General features: G+C 38.2%; 1 long non-coding RNA gene across 1 annotated transcript in view; it reads right to left on the bottom strand.

Annotated features, from left to right (window-relative positions):
* Positions 1-710: 710 nt before the first annotated feature.
* Positions 711-24,464, bottom strand: part of LOC128643602 (uncharacterized) — a 43,826-nt gene continuing 20,072 nt past the window's right edge. The window contains exon 4 of the long non-coding RNA XR_008399843.1: positions 711-787. This is a non-coding gene — a long non-coding RNA (uncharacterized LOC128643602). The remainder of the gene's footprint in view (positions 788-24,464) is intronic.

The raw sequence follows: 24,464 nt of genomic DNA, 5'->3' as shown, positions 1-24,464 counted from the left end.
GACACGTCAGGAGGAAAGATGGGTATTGCCTCTGACGAAGCTGGGAGGAGCCCAGTGAAACGCGTAAGGCCACGCCCATCTCATATACGGAGGTTACTGGTAAGCTGTGAGCAGCGGCGGATTCAAGCCAGCTTATACAGGATACTCGCTGCCACTGTATTTTTTACCTCCTCCTGTGTTTAGACACGTAACTGACTTTGTCCCTTGAACCCTGCACAGCCCTGTGAACAACTTTGATATTCTGACTGTGGGTATATAATGCTATAGGCTATTTCTAAACATAATAGCATTAAGGAAAGAACCCTGGTCAGTGTTACGATATAGTGAACTGTAAACACATTGCTTGACAAGGGGTCATTGGAGTCATATTACATCTCTGGATGTGAAGTATCGTTTTATGGTGGACATCTGTATGAATCTGTAATTACATACCTCATATGTTTGAGGGTTCAGTCTGTAAGTGCGCATTTTGATGTGTATTTTATGTGAATAAAGTGCTAAGTGTTTTTAAAAATCTGCACTTAGATTGGTGTTTCCCCCTTGGCTGCGCTCCATCCCCCTTTCTGTATCTACAGATTTTCCTCTTTCATGCCTTCTTTGTGAAAAAAAACCCACACAATTATTATATCTGAAAATGCAGAGTAGTAGCAGTGTTCTCTGAAAGCAGCAGTACAATCCACTTCTTCCACTGTATTATCTAAAATGCCAGCCGGTTGTATTGGAGTAGATGATCTTGAAATAAGTCACAAAACTTCTGGAAGGAATGGCAGCAGCATTAGCAGCATCTCTGTAGAAAATGAAAATCATTCTGATTTTGAAGATGATGTATCATAAGGATCAGCTTATACTCCAACACATCATTGTCATTCTGATGATTCAGATCACAGTACTTCTATGTATCCACTGTTCAAAAAGCATCTCAAACATGCTATTCCATCCAAAGAAACACCAATGTTGCAGTCACAGTCAAATAAAATTGATTCTAATGCCAATGGGGTCTTTGCCAAAAAAAGACAAATTTCCCTAATTGAAAATCAATTTCCATTACCACTACATGCTAGACCACCACAAGTTGCAAGTTGTGAAGTAAGAGTAGCCTGTGCTGCTGTAATGGAAATTTCATCATCAGCATCCTTTCCAACTCCCAAAACACATACGCCTAGATTTGGAGTTTTGTCGGTAAAGCCGTTCGTTGCTAACAAGCCTTTTTTTTTCCAGCACACCCTTAAGACAACGCTGGTATTATGAGTTTTCTGAATGGCTGCGTTAGCCTCAGAAAAGTGAGGTGAGCGTTGAGCCAAATTTAGCTCCACTTCAACCCTCAATACCAGCTTTGCTTACGGTAGCGGTAAGCTGGAAAAATGTGCTTGTGCATGATTTCCCCATAGGAAACAATGGGGCTGAGCTGGCTGAAAAAAGCCTAACACCTGCAAAAAAGCAGCGTTCAGCTCCTAACGCAGCCCCATTGTTTCCTATGAGGAAACACTTTCTAAGTCGACACCTAACACCCTAACATGAACCCAGAGTCTAAATATAATTTAAATAAAACAAACTAAAATTACTATAACTAAATAAATTAATCCTATTTAAAACTAAATACTTACCTATAAAATAAACCCTAATATAGCTACAATATAACTAATAGTTACATTGTAGCTATTTTAGGATTTATATTTATTTTACTGGCAACTTTGTATTTATTTAACTAGGTACAATAGCTATTAAATAGTTATTAACTATTTAATAGCTACCTAGTTAAAATAATTACAAAATTACCTGTAAAATAAATCCTAACCTAAGTTACAAATACACCTAACACTACACTATCAATAAATTAATTAAATAAATTAACTACATTTATCTAAACTAAAATACAATTAAATAAATTAAACTATAATACAAAAAAACAAACACTAAATTACAAAAAATAATATATTAAAAAAGCCCCCCAAAATAATAAAATTCCTTACCCTAAACTAAATTAAAAAGTAATCAGCTCTTTTACCAGTCCTTAAAAGGGCTTTTTGTGGGGCATTGCCCCAAAGTAATCAGCTCTTTTACCTGTAAAAAAAATACAATCCCCCCCAACATTACAACCCACCACCCACACACCCCTACTCTAAAACCCACCCGATCCCCCCTTAAAAAAACCTAACACTACCCCATTGAAGATCACCCTATCTTGAGCCGTCTTCAGCCAGCCGGCCACCGATGGGACAGAAGAGGACATCCGGACCGGCAGAAGTCTTCATCCTATCCGGGCAGAAGAGGACATCCGGACCGGCAGACATCTTCATCCAGGCAGCATCTTCTATCTTCATCCTTCCGGAGTGGAGCGGAGCCATCTTCTATCCAGCCGATGCGGAGCCATCCTCTTCTTCCGACGGACTAACGACGAATGAAGTCAATCGGAATTCGAGGGACGCCATTTAAAGGAACCTTCATTCGTCGTTAATCCGTCGGAAGAAGAGAATGACTCCGCGTCGGCTGGATAGAAGATGGCTCCGCTCCGCTCCGGAAGGATGAAGATAGAAGATGCCACCTGGATGAAGATGTCTGCCGGTCTGGATGTCCTCTTCTGCCCGGATAGGATGAAGACTTCTGCCGGTCTGGATGTCCTCTTCTGTCCCATCGGTGGCCGGCTGGCTGAAGACGGCTCAAGGTAGGGTGAACTTCAATGGGATAGTGTTAGTTTTTTTTAAGGGGGATCGGGTGGGTTTTAGAGTAGGGGTGTGTGGGTTGTAATGTTGGGGGGGGGATTGTATTTTTTTTTTACAGGTAAAAGAGCTAATTACTTTGGGGGAATGCCCCGCAAAAAGCCTTTTTAAGGGCCGGTAAAAGAGCTGATTACTTTGTAATTTAGTTTAGGGTAGGAAATTTTATTATTTTGGGGGGCTTTTTTATTTTATTAGGGGGCTTAGATTAGGTGTAATTAGATTAAAATTCTTGTATTTTTTTATTTTTTGTAATTTAGTGTTTGTTTTTTTGTATTATAGTTTAGTTTATTTAATTGTATTTTAGTTTAGATAATTGTAGTTAATTTATTTAATTAATTTATTGATAGTGTAGTGTAGGTGTATTTGTAACTTAGGTTAGGATTTATTTTACAGGTAATTTTGTAATTATTTTAACTAGGTAGCTATTAAATAGTTAATAACTATTTAATAGCTATTGTACCTACTTAAAATAAATACAAAGTTGCCTGTAAAATAAATATAAATCCTAAAATAGCTACAATGTAACTATTAGTTATATTGTAGCTATATTAGGGTTTATTTTATAGGTAAGTATTTAGTTTTAAATAGGATTAATTTATTTAATTATAGTAATTTTAGTTAGTTTTATTTAAATTATTAAATCAATTTAAATATTTAACTTAGGGGGGTGTTAGGGTTAGAGTTAGGTTTAGGGGTTAATAACTTTATTATAGTAGCGGCGACATTGGGGGCGGGAGATTAGGGGTTAATAATTGTAGGTAGGTGGCGGCGATGTTAGGGGGGGCAGATTAGGGGTTAATAAAATTTATTATAGTGTTTAGTGGTTAATACATTTATTAAAGTGGCGGCGATGTCCGGTCGGCAGATTAGGGGTTAATAAGTGTAGTTAGGTTGCGGCGACGTTGGGGGGGGGGCAGATTAGGGGTTAATAAATATAATGTAGGTGTCGTCAATGTTAGGGATAGCAGATTAGGGGTTCATAGCTTTAATGTAGGTGGCGGCGGTGTCCGGTCGGCAGATTAGGGGTTAAATAATTTTATTATAGGGTTTGCGATGTGGGGGGGGTCGGTTTAGGGGTTCATAGGTAGTTTATGGGTGTTAGTGTACTTTGTAGCACTGTAGTTAAGAGCTTTATGTTCCGGCGTTAGCCCATAAAACTCTTAACTACTGACTTTTTTATGCGGTAGGAGTTTTGGAGGTAGAGGCTGTACCGCTCACTTTCTCCAAGACTCGTAATACAAGCACTAGGCAAATCCCATTAAAAAGATAGGATACGCAATTGACGTAAGGGGATTTGCGGTAGCCTCAAGTCGCGGAAAAAAAGCGAGCGGTACACCTGTACCTGCCAAACTCTAAATACCAGCGGGCGTTAAAAAGCAGCGTTAGGACCCCTTAACGCTACTTTTTAAGGCTAACGCAGAACTCTAAATCTAGGTGATAGTACGTAGTGCAGTAGGCGGTAGCAGGGTCGGCTCTAAGGGGGGGCTTTGGGGGGCAATGCCCCCCCAAATGGAATGCTGTGCCCCCCAGGGCAAAATAAGTGATTTTTTAAAAAGAAAATTTTTTTTTTTTTTTTTTACATTTTAAAAGTGACGGAACGTCCAGGGTCCCAAATGTTGCATCAACCATTTGCAGCCACTGGACCCTGGAGATCCTCCACTGGAGGGCCCAGCTAATCTCTTTACTCTCCTCTATTTACAACCAGATAACAAATAAAGTTGCATTTCCCTGCTGGTGCTCTCGCAGTTAACCTAGGGCTTGCAATGCCCCTCCTCCTGCTAGCCCACTTACTACAGAGCTGAAGTGAGATGATGACATCATCAGACCTCTGCAGGAAGTGCTGGGAGAAGCTAACAGTCAGTGAGAGGGAAGGCAGAAGTTTGTGAAAACACAGCTGTATAACCAATGTGTGTGTGAGAGTAGTATCCCTTCCCTATTGTGCTTTATATCCTGGCAGCCACAGATAAAGAAGCAAATTGGGAATTCCTTGGTTTCCCCACTGCAGGTCACACAAAACAAGTGTGCATTGTGCCTGCTTTATCTGCAGTGATCAGTGTAAAATGTGTGTCAGATTATAGGTGCTCAAATACACACACTTCAAATGTAGCTGTGAGACAATGAGTGAAATAGCCTTATGTTTATTATTTACATGTTTCAAAACATCTCCTATTTGTCCCCAAGGTTGTTTTATTATATATATATATATATATATATATACACACACATACATACATACATACACACAATACACACACTGTGTGTATATATATATATATATATATATTGTTTGTGTGTATATATATATATATATATATATATATATATATGTGTGTATATACATATATACCGTGTGTATGTGTCCACTGGCTGTGTCATATGTGGGAGACATTCCTGAGATATGACAAATGTAACCCCTGCGCTGCCATAAATCTGGTAAATGTAACTGCTGCAGCACTGCCAGACATCTTATAAATGTAACCCCTATACTCCTTGAGATATGACACATGTAACCGCTGCACTTCCAGAAATATAAACAAATCTAACTCCTGCACAGCCAGAAATCTGATAAATGTAACCCCTGGACTGCCACAGTAGGTCTGCTCTTATTTTGACTCTCATACATGCTTTTTAATGCGTGCCCCCTCGTGAAAAAAAAATGCCCCCCCATTTAATTCGTTCTGGAGCCGACCCTGGGCGGTAGTGTAGTTTGGAATATTTATTCTGTTGATAAACTTGATTAAAGTAAAACAAAATATAAAATATGTACTAAAAAAATAAGTTGAGGAAAAGTAGGAAGTAATTTGGGAACCACTTCCTTATGGTCTCATATGAATAGTAGACACAAAGGGATATGGGATGGATATTTAATTAAAAATGTTTTGTTATCAACAGAAAAAAACTCCAAATGTTATGCCACTAGCTACTGACAATGATGATGACTTTAATAACACCAAGACAAGAAGTTCATGCAGCAGCAGCAATCAACTTGCATCAAACGTATTACCAATTCCTGGGAATACAGCAGTGGCTAAGAGCCAGACAACTTTACAACTTGCTTTGAAAGTGGTCAAAAATATCATCCAAATCATGAATGTGTTCCCTAAATTAATTTTCACAAAAGCTTGCAATTAATATGCTTCCTTTTAGTTTTGTTGAAGGCCAATAGTTTAGGGAATTAATGCAGTCAATTGTTCCCTGTTGGAAAATCTCAATCTGCCATTATTTCTTACAAAAAGGTGTTCCCCAAATTCATAATTTTGTTTTAGAAAATGTTTGAAAACAATTAGAAATGTCAGGAGTGTAGCAAGGTTCATAGTACTGCCGGCAGGTGGACAAGTCCACAGGGTGCAGACTATATGCCTGTGACTGCACATTGGGTATCATTTGTTAAAAGTAATGAGCATGTTTCCTCAAGGCCAATGGGACACATATATTATCATAAGCATACAACACTTTGCATGAATAGTTTTGAACAAAATAATACAAATGCTAATATTCTCAAAAAGCTAAATAAAGTAACCAATGATTGGTGTTTGCCACGCAACCTCACGGTTGACTTTGTGTCTTCAGACAATGGCTTGAACATTTTTTGTGCACTCAAGAATGGCCATATGATACTCTTACCTTGTTTTGCACATATATTAAATTTGGTTGTTAACAAATTTCTTTCTGTTTCAACACATTCATGATATGTTGACATGTTCCACCGCTCCTAAAATGCCCAAAATTCATTATTAACATTACAAGGAAATAATAATTTAACAACTCATTAATAGCATGTTTGACATGCTTAAACACCCTTATGAACAACACAAGGCTACAATTGACTAAATTATGACAGTAAGAGAACCTTTAGATGTAGTCCATTTGACTTTGGCACAGTGGCATCTTATGAGTGATGTGTGCAAGGTTCTCCAACCAATCAAAGAGGCAACATTAATGGTAAGAGAACAAGATGCAAGCCTTAGGTCCTTCTGGAAAATAGACTGAGCTCCTTGCATCAAGTACAAGATAACTGTCTATCTGAGGAGGATGATGATGATGACTTATAGAGTTGTTTTATCTTGCTCCCCTTGCACGAAAATTAATTATGTGTTTGTTGAAAGATCCAAGTATCATCTCTATCAAAAAAAGAGATTAGTACCTTCTTGCTATTCTTTTGGACCCATGCTTCAAAGGTCAGATGTGTAATTTTGTAGAGGGAAAAGAACATATGGTCGAGAGATGCAAGGGAGTCCTCATCTCCAAAGTCAAGGAAGAAATTTAAATTAATCAGTGAGCAAACTCAAACAATTTAAAGAAGTCTAGCAGCAGTGACACTGGCAGGCCATCTTTCTCTGATTGTGTCAGTACCTGTTCCTTTAAGACTAGCTTTCACCTCAACCTGGCCTATAACTTCCCAGAACACCTTTCCACAGGTGCTTGGTAATTTGGATTTCCTGCCTGTATCTTTGCAGATGCTGATTCTGCTCTACACAAGCTGTTATTATTATTATTATCAGGTATTTGTAGAGCGCCAACAGATTCCGCATCGCTGTAAACATAGTCGGTATACAGGATAGCTTTTGTAGGGATCAAGTGGGTAGAGGGCCCTGCCAAGAGTTTCACTGTTGTAGTCGTCTCTTATGAAGGCGATCTGCAAACAGCTGGGCTCATAGGCTTACATTCTAAGGGGTTCAAGGGGAAAGCAATGGAGTTAGGAAAGGTTAGTGTTGGTTGTATGCATCCCTGAATAGTAGAGTTTTTAGGGAGCGCTTGAAGCTGTTAAAACTAGGGGAGAGTCTTGTGGAGTGAGGCAGGGAGTTCCACAAGATGGGGGCCAGTCTGGAGAAGTCCTGTAAATGGGAATTTGAGGAAGTAACAATAGAGGAGGAAAGGAGGAGATCCTGAGCTGATCAAAGGGGACAGGAGGGAGAGTATCTGGAGACAAGTTCTGAAATGTAAGGGGGAGCAGTGCAGTTGAGAGCTTTGTATGTCAGAGTGAGGATTTTGTGTTTAATCCTAGAGGCAAGAGGAAGCCAGTGAAGGTATTGTCAGAGAGGTGCAGCAGATGAAGAGCGACGGGTAAGGAAGATGAGTCTGTCAGAGGCATTCATAATGGATTGTAAAGGAGCTATGCGGCAGCTGGCAGACCAGAGAGGACGGAGTTGCAGTAGTTGGGGCGGGAAAGGATGAGAGGGTGGATTAAAATCTTGTATAAGGCAATGTCTAATTTTAGAGATGTTTTTAAGGTGGAAGTGGCAGGCTTTAGCCAAGGACTGAATGCGAGTAGTGAAGGAAAGATCTGAGTCAATTGTGACCTCAAGACATCGGGCATGCGGGGTAGGGGTAATGATGGAATTATCAACAGTTATAAAAATTTTGGGGGTGGAGACATTGGAAGAAGGGGGAAAAATAAGGAGTTCAGTTTTGGAGAGATTTAGCTTAAGGTAGTGAGAGGACATCCACGATGAGATATGAGAAAACAGTTAGTGACACGGGTTAGTAAGGAAGGAGGTAGGTCTGGTGCAGAGAGGTAGATTTGGGTGTCATCGGCATACAAATTATATTGAAAGCCATGGGACTTTATTAAGGAACCTAATGATGATGTGTAGATTGAAAAGAGAAGGGGACCGAGGACAGAGCCTTGAGGTACCCCAACAGAAAGGGGTAACGGGGCGGAGGATGTTTCGGAGACGACTACACTAATTGTATGGTTAGTCAGATAGGAAGAGAACCACAAGAGAGCTGTGTCACAGATGCCGAAGAATTGGAGGGTTTGGAGCAGAAGAGGGTGGTCAACAGTGTCAAAGGCTGCAGACAGTCAAAGATGATAAGCAGAGAGAAGTGGCCTTTGGATTTTGCTGTAAGTAGGTTGTGGGTAAACTTGACAATTGCTGTCTCTGTAGAGTGATAGGGAAATCCAGATTGCAGTGGGTCAAGACGAGAGTTTAGTGTAAGGAAATGGGATAGACGTGCGTATACTAGCTTTTCGAGGAGCTTTGAGGCAAGAGGGAGTAGGGAGATAGGGCGGTAGTTGGATGGGGAGGTTGGATCGAGGGAAAGTTTTTTGAGGATAGGTGTGACCAGTGCATGTTTTAGAGATGAGGGAAATATACCAGTGCTGAGGGAGAGGTTGAAAATGTATGTGAGTATGGGGGTGAGGGTAGAAGAGAGGGAAGGGAGTAGCTGTGAGGAGATGGGGTCGAGGGGACAGGTAGTGAGGTGGGAGGACAGTATAAGGGCAGAAACTTTGTCCTCGTTTACAGGGGCAAAAGAGCTGCATTTTTGGATATTTGGGTTTTGGATGATTGTGAGCTTTTGAGGGAGTGGGAGATTGGTAGTATGTTGAGAGCGGATTTCACTTCTGATGGAGTCAATTTTGTTATTGAAGTGGCTGGCAAAATCTTGAGCTGAGAGAGAGGTTGTATTAGGAGGTGAGGGTGGGCGGAGAAGAGTATTGAACGTGGAGAACAGACGTTTTGGGTTAGAGGAAAAAGTACAGATGAGATTAGAGAAGTATTGTTGCTTATAAAGATTAAAGGGACAGTTTACACCAGCTTTTTTATTGTTTTAAAAGATAGATAATCCCTTTATTACCCATTCCCCAGTTTTGCATAACCAACACTGTTATATTAGTATATACTTTTAACCTCTGTAATTATCTTGTATCTAAGCCTTTGCAAACTGCCCCTTTGTTTCAGTTCTTTTGACAGACTTGCAGTTTAGCCAATCAGTGCCTGCTCCCAGATAACTTAACGTGCATGAGCACAGTGTTATCTATATGAAAAACATGAACTAACACCCTCTAGTGGTGAGAAACTGTTAAAATGCATTCTGAAAAAAGGTGGCCTTCAAGGTCTAAGAAATTAGCATAGGAACCTCCTAGGTTAAGCTTTCAACTTAGAATACCAAGAGAACAAAGCAAATGTGGTGATTAAAGTAAATTGGAAAATTGTTTAAAATGGCATGCCCTATCTGAATCTTGAAAGTTTATTTTGGACTAGACTGTCCCTTTAAGGGCAGAAAAGTAGGAGTTCAGGATGAACATGTAGTGAAGAAAGTCAGCTGAATTGCGAGATTTCCTCCAGTGTCACTCAGCAGTACGGGAACATCTGCGAAGGTACCATGTTAGAGTAGTATGCCAGGTCTGAGGATGAGAGTGTGGTTTCTGAGCTATGGTTGGAGGGGCCAGATTGTCAATGACCGATGTAAGGGTGGAGTTATACTGGCAGATAGATTGGTCAGGGCAGGAAAAGGAGGTGATGGATGAGAGGAGAGTTTTGATAGAGCTAGCAAGCTGTTGCAGATCTAATGACTTAATGCTTCTGTGAAGTTTGGTGTGAGGGGTAGAGGAAGTTGTAGGTAGGGAAGTGATGTTAAAAAGTTAGGAGATGATGGTCAGAGAGAGGAAAAGGGGAGTTTGTTAAATTTGAGATAGTGCATCGATAGGTGAAAATCAGATCAAGGGAATGACCATCTTTGTGAGTGGGAGAGTCAGTCCATTGTGACAGGCCAAAAGAGGAAGTGAGAGGAGGCAGTGGGATTGTCAAGAGGGATGTTGAAGTCACCAAGAATGAGGGCAGGGGTGTCTGAGGAAAGGAAATAAGGAAGCCAGGCAGCAAAGTGATCTAAAAATTGAGTTGGGGAGCCAGGGGGCCGGTATATGACTGCAACACATATAGAGAGGGGAGAGAATAAACAAATCAGGTGTGCTTCAAATGAAGAAAATGTGAGTGAAGAGAAGGGCTTTATTTGTTGAAAGGTGCAACGAGAGGAAGTAAAATTCCAACACCACCTCCTTGTCTATTGCCAGACCTAGGAGTGTGGCTGAAATGGAGACCCCCATGTGACAGTGCAGCAGTGGATGCTGTGTCTGAAGCAGAGAGCCAGGTTTCAGTAAGAGCCAGAAGGTTAAGAGAGCGGGAGGTAAAGAGATCATGGATAGAAGTGAGTTTGTTGCAAACAGAGTGAGAGTTCCAGAGTGCACAAGTGAAGGGGGAGGTGGTTTTAGATGTAAGAGGAATGCGATTAAGGTTTCCAGAGTTTTGTTTATGAAGTCTATTGAAAGGCAAACAAGGATGTGAAAGGCTAGGAAGTTGTGAAGGACCAGGATTAGGGGAGATGTCGCCAGCAGCTAGAATGAGCAAGAGGGAGAGTGACATGAGATGAGATACAGATTTGCAGTAATGAGACTGTTTTTTGGCTGAAGTGCAGGGGGGAGAGAGAGTGTTTAGGAATAGGTAAAGTTCATGAGTACAAAAGTAAGGTGAGTATAAGAGAGATGGGCTAATGAACAGTGCATGTGGAGAGGGAGAAGGAGTAATTGAGTAATGTAGTTTGTTATAGAGACAAGAGGTAGCAAAAAGGAGTGTGAAGATATTGAGCATTATTAAGCTGTTCAGTCACTTTTGCTGTATCTCCTTTACCTGGATTACAAAAACATTTCTTCCTCAGATTCTTTTGCATTTGAACTGTATCTAGCAATTCCGGATCTACCCTTTCAAGACTATTACTATTTGCACTGTGTACTATAGATATTGAATCAAGGACTTACCTCCCTGCTGCTTGCAGCACTGCTGCAATTATTTGGATCCTCATATATCAAACAGTATCATCCTGTCTCTACTTCTTTCATACCTGTGTTGCTTGAGTACATTACTTTTTCCTACGCCATAGTTTTTCAAGTATTGGAAAAGATTCCTACAATTGTTTGTGCTGTGACCAGACTCCTGACTCCTCACCCTAGTGACGTCATCTATATGGAGCATTTTCACTATTTTGCTGTGAACAAGAAATATGTTCATCTACTCTCTCTGGGGTAAGACTGCCTTATAAGTGAATCATTCCTATTTATGTCATCTCTGCTATGCATTTCAGTCAAATATATGATTGCATACTAAGGTATACAGTTATAATCCTCTGTTTAGTATATTGCAAGTGTTTCTTTTTTCACCTGTTCCAAGGTTCACAGCTTTACAAATCTTGCTACATTCACTCCTACAGCACTGTATCGTTTGGACTACTCTTGTTCTTAAAGGGACAATTCAGTATATACAAATTCTGCAGTTGTGATCCATAAACCTTCCTGTTCCACAGACAAGCGTAACATAACAGATTGTAACAGTTCTGACTCAATACGTGACAATGCAGTTGGCAGAGGTGATTTCAAAATATTAAATTATGGCTACAGGTCAAGATGCAAGATTACATGAAGACAATCAGTGTTCTTCAGTACAGATGGTAACTGCATATATGTTGGATAACACTTTTATCAAGCCTCATTTTGATCCCCTTAGTCACTGAAAAACCAAAAAAATATTATGGCCAGCATTTTCAAATATTGCAGTTGAATATTTAAGTTGTCCCCCAACAAGTGTTCAGAGCGTGTGTTTAGTGCTGCTGTAGTGTTGTGATTGATCAGCGAAATAGACTATGAACCTTCAGTACAACTCCTAGACAAAAGAAGACCAAATTGTGTTGGATGATGAGAATACAAATATTTAAGCCAAAAAATATATATAATTTATTTTAGGGATAAAAAAAACAAAGTTTTTGTTTTATAACTCAAATTAAACATGTTATTAAAAAAAACTTAAAAAAAACTTTCCAATTTACTTGAATCAAATGTAGTTGTTTTCTGTTTATTACTTTGAGCAATATCAAAAATACAAATTTGTAAATTAAAGATATTTGAATTTAAAAAAGTAAATTGGACTTTTTTAATAAAAGAAATTATTACATGCTCTAAATGAATCATATTTTTTTTATTATGTTTTATGTTCTTTTTCTGCTTCCTTGACTGACCTACCTATGACTGCTGCTACTGCTGATGGATTTCTAATCAGATAGACAGTGGCATGTACCACTACAATTGCTGTTTTTAAAAAATAAAAAAATATTTCTTATGGAAGAAGAGACAGGAAAAATCTACCACTACCACCACCATTAGAAAATTTGAAATTTTTTTAGCACACAACATGTGTTTTCTTATTTAAAGAAGACAACTTCTGCTATTTATGTTACTGCATGTACAAAGATATCTGCAATCTTTGTAAGGTAGGAAAGTGGTTATTGAAATAATTTGTCCCTTAAATAAAGTTTTTTGTTTATGGTTTACCTTAAGAATCTGGCTTTCTTATTATTTTTCAGGAAATTTTTTGATTTGCAAGACAGCCTATGTTTGACTGCTTAAGAATTGAGAACCATTGCTTCATTTCTGGTCCAGAGTTGTGATGAAAATGTCTCTGTGTTTTATGAAGACTGCTGCTGCTGATGCAAGTCTCTCAAATTATTCTTCCAACTTTGAAAGGTGATAAAGTTATTACGATTGCATACCCCTTTAATTGAACTAACTAATTGGCTTTCTTTTAAAAACATATGTATTTTTGTTTAGTGATTAATTAAAGGATCTGTTTTTCTTCTTATTAATATTATACAAGATCCTATCTGATTTTCAAGCTGGCCTATGTTTGACTGTTTAAGAATTGAGGACCATAAATTGCTTAATTTCTGGTCCTGAGTTGTGCTAAAAACTTGTCTGTTTATTAAGACTGCTGCTGCTGCTGATACAAGTCTCTCAAATTATTCTTCCATCTCTGAAAGTTAATAAGGATAGACTTGAATACCCCTTTAATTTAACTAATTAATTGGCTTTCATTTACAGAAATGTGCATGTGTTTTTTGTGTGAAAAAAACATTTTTTTTTTTACTGTTTACTTAATGAATCTGTTTTTTTTTTCTTATAATTATACAAGATCCTTTATAATTTTCAAGCCGGCCTATGTTTTACTGTTTAAGGGGCCGATTTATCAAGCTTGAGGCGACGGGCAGAAACCAACCCGATCGAATACGATTGGGTTGATTGACATCCCTGCTAGTGGCCGATTAGCCGCGGGTCAGCAGGGGGCGACATTGAACAAGCAGTTCACTAGAACTGCTAGTGCAATGATAAATGTTATATATCGCATCATGTCTGCTCACACCTTAATAAATAGGCCCCTAAGAATTGAGGACCAACAATTGCTTCTTTTCTGGTCCATCCAGAGTTGTGCTAAAATCTTGTCTGTATTTTATGAAGAAGTGTGCTGTCAATATTTTTAAGTTATAAATAAATTTAACTGCTAACACAAAGAAATACCTTTGTTTTTCTTAAAAATCAAGAATGGTAAAATAAAAAAAATAAACAAACCAATAAATAAAGATTTAAAGAACAACTTTATTATGTAATTTTTTTTTAAGTTGATCTATTTGATTATTAAAGTCTGAAAAATTTCCAAGTCACCATTTGTCATTGTAAACATTGATTGATGATTACTAAGCTCATTGTATCCAGAGGCTACTGAACATGTGTACTTCTACCATGGTAACCTAAACAACCACTTGAATTGAGGGGGGTTCTAAATTAACTATATGTACAAGATAAATATATATATATATATATATATATATATATATATATATATATATATACTTGAAAGTTGAAGTACCATATACTAAAGAAGAAGAGCATAGTGAAGTAATTTATACATGAAATGTATAACCGCATATAAAGTGTCAGTTATCCAAGCAGTGTCTGGAGTCTAAATTGGCTAACTGTAAAAATGTAAACTTCTTACACCTTTTAGAACTCTAATAAACATCTGTATTGTTTTGAATGAAAATAAATAATTTACACAATAAACAATGGAAGACAATTTTATACTATCTTGGAGGGTCGCATATATCATACTCCCAGTGGCCTTTACTTTGAAAATATATTTTTTTAAATAAAAAAACATGTGATTGTGATAATGAGGATCATTTTAGTTACTTTGCTTAGCATACACTAATATTTTGTTATTAAAAATGACAGTAAACCATTTAAGACTGTTTCGCCCTATATTGGGGCTCTTCAGTATGGCGTAGGTTAATTATTTCACTCAATCAACCATTAATGTGTTATTTATAATTCAAAATTAAATAACTTATTTATTATATACCTCTAGGTTGCTAAGTTATTAATAATTATTTGAGTGATTAACATTACCAGCCATAGACAGCCTGTTTGGCCCATATGCGTCTCCAATTTAAAATATTACAAACAATTGTAAAAATAAGTATATTTAAATAAAAATAAATAAACATGATGATAAATACATGTGAAATCATATTAATTAAAAGGACATAAGATCCAAATAGTTTACATTATGAATCAGACCGATCATACAATTTTTAAAAAAGTTTCCAATTTACTTCTATTTTCTAATTTGCTTCGCTATCTTGGCTTCGTTTGTTAAAGAACATACCTAGGTAGGCTCAGAGGCTAAGAGCTAGATCCTGATTAGTGTTTGCACAAAAATGCCTCTTTAAATTTGCTAACCAGCTATGCTTAGTTGTCTCCAAATAGTGCAATGTTGCTCCTTCAAAAAAGCATACCATGAGAATGAAGGATAATTTATAATACAAGTAAAATGGAAAGTTGATTAAAATTGTATGTTATATCTGAATCCCAAAAGAAACAAATTGGTTTTATGTTCATTTAAATGATGGGTGATAGAGGAAGGTTAGTATAGTAACCATTTGAAATATTCCACCTGTTGGAGATTATTTCACGTGTGATCCTCTATCTATCATGAAAATCTAAACAGTTAAAGAATACATGAGGATTGAAATCTCATGATTCTCATCTAAAAAACACTTTAATAATAATATATTAAAGTTCAACATCAACCATAAAAAAATGAAAACTGAGGCGCAAAGATGGCGAAACAGGCTGCCTATGGTTGATGTATTTAATATATCTCAACATATTTCACCTCTTTGAGTATTAAATATTATAATAGACAAAAACGATTAATATTATATATTCGAAGTATATTTTTTTTTCCAAAAGTTGTAACAAATATTTTTGTGGTCACTATTATTATTATTTTTTTTTTAAGATATACTCTTTCTCAATTACAAAATAATGTTGTCACCAGAGCTGTGAGTGAGACTAAAGGCATGTATGACTGATTTGGGGATGTTATCTTGAAGTGAATTTTGTATGAAGTTCTAACAATAAATAAATGTTAGATAAAGGATTCATTGAAATAAAATACTATTCTGAAAATAATATGTCTTTTTTGTCTTCAAAGAAAAGGGAGCCGCCTTGTTGTACCTTTGGTTTATTTCTATGCTGTGACTGTCTATGACCAATTATGGACAATTATAAAATAGGTCACTCACACAGCAAGATTACAAGTAGAGCTATGAGTTTTCTGCGCACAATGTGGTCTTTTTGCAATCAATTTCCATTTCGCAGGTATTACAAGTCTTGAAAAATCACAATTGCACGTGTTCATTCGCCTTTTACACAACAATTCTTTTCGTGCTCAATAGCTGTAGTTAACAGCTTTGTGCAACAAAAAAGTTAAACAGTTTCGTTTAATTAAAACCGTATGCTGTGTCTGATCAGTGACAACATTTTAACCAGCATAGTCAGGGCAGAATGAAATTGGTTTTGTGATGGAATGTTTTGTTTTTTTTTTATGGAGGAAAAAGAGGATTTTTTTTTAAAGAAAACTGTGAGCTGGGACAGGGCAGATAACAAATAAAACAAATTGTGGAAGGTAGGAAGCTAGGTAGGTATAAAATAAAAACAAATTAAAAAAGAAAACACAGCAAGCAGAAAATAATCCCCTTTAATGGGGAATAATGTGGCAGCAAAAACAAAACTAGGGGAGTGTTATTTCTTTATTTTTTTTGGAGGGGGGACTGGGCATTAGGAAATAATAACACTAATGTTGTGAAAGCTATAAATTGCTTTCACAATAAGAAGACCCATTTCAGTGCTGTTAAAATGAGGCACCATTTTTTTTTCTTTCCGGGGGATGACTACAACAAGCCCTCCTCTACTCCCCTGAGCTCCTCAGGGTGCTTCTCAGACAAATGAGCAGACAAAGCTGATGATTTGTTGGAAGCACTACCGTCTCCACATGACACCACCGCACAGCACAAACAGCATACTAGGGCAGAAAGGCGATACATCCTTACACACTATCCTGATGCAAGGTCAAAAGATAACCCTGGCTTCAGTGTATGCTGAGTGGAATTGGCAACTGGTGAAACAGGTTTGTGTAATGATAAATGACAACAGCATATGCTGTCGGCATTTATTGATGTGCGGCGGACATGATACACTACATTGTATCATGTCTGCTCGCACTTTGATAAATTAGCCCCTTTGTCTGGATGTAGGAACTCCAGTATCGTGCATTCTGTGTGATGCAGCAGACACTGTGAGAGCCACCAGTGCACCAGAAGAGGGAAATGAAGTGGCAGATGTGTAAATTGTGGTGGTGAGAGAAGTAAATGTAGTACCTGTAACAGTTGGAGAAGCTGTGCAGTGGACCCCTGGCTCCACAGGCACAGCAACACCAGAGTGCTGGGAATTACCACGACAAACAGTGGATGAGATCCGCCGCCACAGGAGAAGAAGCTTGCGTGGAACACCACTTCTCCCCGGATCTGTAGTCTTCAACACAAGTCAATATCAAAGGTTGTAAAACCCTCGCTATGACTTTCTACTGCAGAATGACTCTCAAATAAACTAGGAGAGGAGATATCCTGCAGGTCCACATCTGTAAGAGATGAGTGCCCTATAAATCCAACAGCAAAATCAGTACTTGGATCACTAGTGGTATGCGTTCTATTTCCTTCTTTAACAGTGGATTGAACAGCAGCCTGATTCCGAACAACACCGTCAACATCGACAGAAGCTAATGTACTCCTCCTGTCTTCCCCATCAGGGGAGACACCACCAACAGGTAATGACTTTTTTTATTTTATTTATTTAAATGACAATATAAAAAATTACTACTCCTCGCAAATCCTAGTACACACTAGTTTTTATGTGTTAATATGTTTAATACCAACGCACATTTGCATGCACCAGTATTACTGAGTGGAGCGCTAATATCGCACTCGGGTAAGAGCAACTTTTTATCTGGCCCTTAATCAGAGGCCCTCTAAGACTATCACAATACCTATCCATAGCTAAACAGAAATCAGTCTAGAAAATAAAATACAAATTTGTGACAATTACCTAATCAATAAATTGAAAAATTAAAAAGAAAAAACAAAAAACCTCTTCCATCTAAAAACATAAGATTAAAAAAAAAAACCTTTGGACAAAGAAATGCACAAACATAAAAGGATAGATGGTTTTTAAGGAAAAGACAAAAAATAATACAGAAAAAAAAACACAAGACACCTAACACAAAAAAAGATGAAAAAAAAGAGAATTGCAGGATTAAGAGAATCACCCATCAAAGTAAGAAAGAAGTAGCAAGGACACCATCTACGATTTATTAGTTGGTCAAGCAAAAAAGAAAAAAAAAAAGAAAAAAAACAAAACAAAAGGAAATGGTTATTGAAAGTTGTCCTGTTTGCGGGAGGGAAAGGGTTAAGTGAAATGAAAGGTTATAGGGTACAGGGTAAGAAGAGGTAACATGTAGGAAAGGGAAAATGTGTGTGTATTTGCATGTATTGTAGTGTATGTTTAATTAAGCTATGTATGATTACGAGTGGCTTGCTAACTGTAGCGCATGAGCGATATGGGGTATTTCTCGGATTTTTGCAAGCAACGGAAATAGTGTCAATATGATGAGTTAAAAAAAACGCATTTGCTTGAGTGCAATCAAATTTAATGTGCGTTGGGTTAGTCTGACTTTAGAGCATTGATTAGCTGTTACTCAAAACACATCAAAAATACATTTAAAAGTACAGTTACACTCATAACTCCTGTTGGGTTAGCGCGCAAGTATAGGTGTTAGTTTTTTTTTTTGCATGCAAAACCAGATGCGCGCATAAAGCCTGTGTCTAACGTAGTTTACGCTCGAGCGGGGGCTAAATTGTGCTGCACTCGTAATCTAGCTCACAGTGATGTGTATAAGTGTAAGAAAGTACCTGTGGGGCCCCACAACTACTGGGCCACCATTGACTGCTACAAAGGCTCTGCAATGAGGTTGACTTGCTGTTCTATTTATGATGCTGAAACTAATGAAAGGTAAACTGCCTGACAGGATTTCTAATGACAGAAAATGATAAGAAACTGAAGGTTCACAAGCACATGACACCCAGCATCTCAGAGTTTTTGTCACCTTGTCATCAGGTATGTTTATATGACACCCAGCATCTCAGAGCCTATGTTACCTTGTCATCACGTGTAATCAGGTATGTTTACATAATGCCCAGCATCTCAGAGCCTATGTCACCTTGTCATCACGTGTAATCAGGTATGTTTACATAACGCCCAGCATCTCAGAGCCTATGTCACCTTGTCATCACGTGTAATCAGGTATGTTTACATGACAGAGACCATCATCATGGCTGGGCATCCTCGGGCTACACATAGAATTACTGAATAAACAAAATAACTGAGTTGCTAAATCATATTGTTTGTGGGTAGATCATATGCAGGTTACAATGATGGAACTTTAGCAACTTGATGAAAGGCTCACAGCTGTTACTTGATGTGTTTGCTATATGAAGTAGACTAAACATTAATGACACCAGCAAGTCAGGAGTCAGGCAGACAATGGTTAAGCAGAAAGGCTAAATCGAGTATAACAGGTCGAGGTCAGTATTGAAAAGGTAGTTCAATCGAGGGAGCAAACAAAGGGTTAAGCGAATACAAATCCAGTATAACAGACAAAGGTCAGTATTAAGAAGGCAGTTCAATCCAACAAACAAAGGGTTAAGTAGGAAGCGAAGATACAAATGCTAAACACGCACTCTCAATCACACACACATTCTCTCACACACACACACACACACACTCTCTCTCTAGCTCACACACACTCACTCTGTCACACACACACACTGAATCTTGCTCACTCTCTTTCACTCACACACTATCACGCAAATACTTTCTCTATCTTACACTCACTATCTCACTCACACATACGTGCACACACACATGACATGTGTGCACACTCCCTCTCTCACACACACCCTCACACTGTCTCTCTCACACACACACTCTCTCTCACACACTCTCTCTTGCTCACTCTCTTTCACTCATACATTCTCATGCTTACACACACACTTTTTCTATCTCCCTGTTATTTTCCTTAACACCTCAAGCGCAATTAGAAATAAGCTCCAAATTACAAGTAAAAATTGCAGCACTTTTGCAAACAAACCTTAAATAACAAGTCACTCTTTCTCTCTCTCTCTCTCTCTCTCTCTCTCTCTCTCTCTCTCATACACACACATATTCACTCGCATTCACACATTCTCTCACACACAAATGTATTAAATCTCTTTCACACACACAATCTTCACACATACACACTTTCACACACACAAACACATATAGACCTTCTCTCTCTCTTACACACACACACACACTCATTCTGATCTACTCAAACACATCCACTCTCACACATACACACTCTCTTTCACAAACACTTTCTGTAACACACAATCACACACTCTCTCTCTCACACACACTTTACCTCTCAAAAACACACACACACTGGGGGCTAGTTATCAAGCCGTCTACTTTTCTGGCTTCGCCGGCCCAATACGTCCGCCTAAGCTCGCCTACCTTCGCCGCCGCGGACCTGAAAAAATACGCCTAAGTTATCAAATAAAGCTGTCAAAAAGCCGTGGGGCGATGAGCAGCGGACTGTGACAGTTATCACTCATCCGATCTCGCTGCCCTTCGGCTTTTTCCCAGCTTTATTGCTAGCCTGTCACTAAGCACTCACACTAAACTGCACTGTTCTACCCCCTATACCGGCGCCCCCCCGCAACTAAATAAAGTTACTACCCCCTAAACCGCCGCTCCTAGACACCGCCGCAACTCTTATAAATGTATTAACCCCTAAACCGCCGCTCCTAGACCCTGCCGCAACTCTTATAAATGTATTAACCCCTAAACCGCCGCTCCTAGACCCTGCCGCAACTCTTATAAATGTATTAACCCCTAAACCGCCGCTCCTAGACCCTGCCGCAACTCTTATAAATGTATTAACCCCTAAACCGCCGCTCCTAGACCCTGCCGCAACTCTTATAAATGTATTAACCCCTAAACCGCCGCTCCTAGACCCTGCCGCAACTCTTATAAATGTATTAACCCCTAAACCGCCGCTCCCGGACACCGCTGCCACCTACATTATACCTAGTAACCCCTATCCTGCCCCCCCTATACCGTCGCCCTCTATTATAAAATTATTAACCCCTATCCTGCTGATCCCGCACCTCTCCGCAACTAAATAAATAGTTTAACCCCTAAACCGCTGCTCCATGAACCCGCCGCAACCTATAATAAATTTATTAACCCCTATCCTGCCCCCCACTACGCCGCCGCCACTGTAATAAAATGATTAACCCCTAAACCTAAGTCTAACCCTAACCATAACGCCCCCCTAACTTAAATATTAATTAAATAAATCTAAATAAATTAACTCTTATTAACTAAATGAATCCTATTTAAAACTAAATACTTACCTTTAAAATAAACCCTAATATAGCTACAATATAAATAATAATTATATTGTAGCTATCTTAGGATTTATTTTTATTTTACAGGTACCTTTCAATTTATTTTAACCATGTACAATAACTATTAAATAGTTATTAACTATTTAATAGCTTACCTAGCTAAAATAAAGAGAAATGTACCTGTGAAATAAATCCTAACCTAAGTTACAATTACACCTAACACTACACTATACTTTAATAAATTATTCCTATTTAAAAATAAATACTTACCTGTAAAATAAACCCTAAGATAGCTACAATGTAATTAATAATTATATTATAGCTATTTTAGGATTTATATTTATTTTACAGGTAACTTTGTATTTATTTTAGCTAGTTAGAATAGTTATTAAATAGTTATTAACTATTTAATAACTACCTAGCTAAAAGAAATACAAAATTACCTGTAAAATAAATCCTAACTTAAGTTACAATTAAACCTAATACTACACTATCATTAAATTAACTAAATAAACTACCTACAAAGAACTACAATGAAATACAATTACATAAACTAACTAAAGTACAAAAAATAAAAAAAGCTAAGTTACAAAAAATAAAAAATTAAGTTACAAACATGTTAAAAATATTACAACAATTTTAAGCTACTTACACCTAATCTAAGCCCCCTAATAAAATAACAAACCCCCCCAAAATAAAAAAAATCCCTACCCTATTCTAAATTACATAAATTTCAAAGCTCTTTTACCTTACCAGCCCTTAAAAGGGCCATTTGTGGGGGCATGCCCCAAAAAGTTCAGCTCTTTTGCCTGTAAAATAAAAATACAACCCCCCCCAACATTAAAACCCACCACCCACATACCCCTAATCTAACCCAAACCCCCCTTACAAAAACCTAACACTAATCCCCTGAAGATCATCCTACCTTGAGTCGTCTTCACTCAGCCGAGCCACCGATGGAACTGAAGAGGACATCCGGAGCGGAAGAAGTTAATCCTCCAAGCGGCGCTGAAGAAATCTTCCATCCGATGAAGTCATCATCCAGGCGGCACTGAAGAAGTCTTCGATCCGGCCGATGTCATCTTCAAAGAGGCGCTGAAGAGGTCTTCTATCCGGGCGAAGTCATCTTCCAAGCCGGGTCTTGAATCTTCCTTCCGCCGACGCGGAACCACCTTCTTCACCGACGGACTACGACGAATGACGGCTCCTTTAAGGGACGTCATCCAAGATGGCGTCCCCTCAATTCCGATTGGCTGATAGGATTCTATCAGCCAATCGGAATTAAGGTAGGAAAATCTGATTGGCTGATGGAATCAGCCAATCAGATTCAAGTTCAATCCGATTGGCTGATCCAATCAGCCAATCAGATTGAGCTCGCATTCTATTGGCTGATCGGAACAGCCAATAGAATGCGAGCTCAATCTGATTGGCTGATTCCATCAGCCAATCAGATTTTCCTACCTTAATTCCGATTGGCTGATAGAATCCTATCAGCCAATCGGAATTGAGGGGACGCCATCTTGGATGACGTCCCTTAAAGGAGCCGTCATTCGTCGTAGTCCGTCGGTGAAGAAGGTGGTTCCGCGTCGGCGGAAGGAAGATTCAAGACCCGGCTTGGAAGATGACTTCGCCCGGATAGAAGACCTCTTCAGCGCCTCTTTGAAGATGACATCGGCCGGATCGAAGACTTCTTCAGCGCCGCCTGGATGATGACTTCATCGGATGGAAGATTTCTTCAGCGCCGCTTGGAGGATTAACTTCTTCCGCTCCGGATGTCCTCTTCAGTTCCATCGGTGGCTCGGCTGAGTGAAGACGACTCAAGGTAGGATGATCTTCAGGGGATTAGTGTTAGGTTTTTGTAAGGGGGGTTTGGGTTAGATTAGGGGTATGTGGGTGGTGGGTTTTAATGTTGGGGGGGGGTTGTATTTTTATTTTACAGGCAAAAGAGCTGAACTTTTTGGGGCATGCCCCCACAAATGGCCCTTTTAAGGGCTGGTAAGGTAAAAGAGCTTTGAAATTTATGTAATTTAGAATAGGGTAGGGATTTTTTTTATTTTGGGGGGGTTTGTTATTTTATTAGGGGGCTTAGATTAGGTGTAAGTAGCTTAAAATTGTTGTAATATTTTTAACATGTTTGTAACTTAATTTTTTATTTTTTGTAACTTAGCTTTTTTTATTTTTTGTACTTTAGTTAGTTTATGTAATTGTATTTCATTGTAGTTCTTTGTAGGTAGTTTATTTAGTTAATTTAATGATAGTGTAGTATTAGGTTTAATTGTAACTTAAGTTAGGATTTATTTTACAGGTAATTTTGTATTTCTTTTAGCTAGGTAGTTATTAAATAGTTAATAACTATTTAATAACTATTCTAACTAGCTAAAATAAATACAAAGTTACCTGTAAAATAAATATAAATCCTAAGATAGCTATAATATAATTATTAATTACATTGTAGCTATCTTAGGGTTTATTTTACAGGTAAGTATTTATTTTTAAATAGGAATAATTTATTAAAGTATAGTGTAGTGTTAGGTGTAATTGTAACTTAGGTTAGGATTTATTTCACAGGTACATTTCTCTTTATTTTAGCTAGGTAAGCTATTAAATAGTTAATAACTATTTAATAGTTATTGTACATGGTTAAAATAAATTGAAAGGTACCTGTAAAATAAAAATAAATCCTAAGATAGCTAGAATATAATTATTATTTATATTGTAGCTATATTAGGGTTTATTTTAAAGGTAAGTATTTAGTTTTAAATAGGATTCATTTAGTTAATAAGAGTTAATTTATTTAGATTTATTTAATTAATATTTAAGTTAGGGGGCGTTAGGGTTAGGGTTAGGTTTAGGGGTTAATCATTTTATTACAGTGGCGGCGGCGTAGTGGGGGGCAGGATAGGGGTTAATAAATTTATTATAGGTGGCGACGGTGTAGGGGGGGCAGATTAGGGGTTAATAAATGTATTATAGGTGGCGACGGTGTAGGGGGGGCAGGATAGGGGTTAATACATTTAATATAGGTTGCGGCGGGTTCAGGGAGCGGCGGGTTAGGGGTTAATACATTTATTATAGTTGCGGTGGGCTCCGGGAGCGGCGGTTTAGGGGTTAATATGTATAGAGTAGCTTGCGGTGGGCTCCGGGAGCGGCGGTTTAGGGGGTAATAACTTTATTTAGTTGCGGTGGTGTAGGGGGGACAGATTAGCGGTGTTTAGACTCGGGGTACATGTTAGGGTGTTAGGTGTAGACAGCTCCCATAGAAATCAATGGGATGTCTGTCAGCAGCGAACTTGT

This window comes from Bombina bombina, unplaced genomic scaffold (assembly GCF_027579735.1).
Source record: "Bombina bombina isolate aBomBom1 unplaced genomic scaffold, aBomBom1.pri scaffold_568, whole genome shotgun sequence".
NCBI lineage: Eukaryota > Metazoa > Chordata > Amphibia > Anura > Bombinatoridae > Bombina > Bombina bombina.
This window is presented reverse-complemented; position numbering and strand designations above follow the sequence as displayed.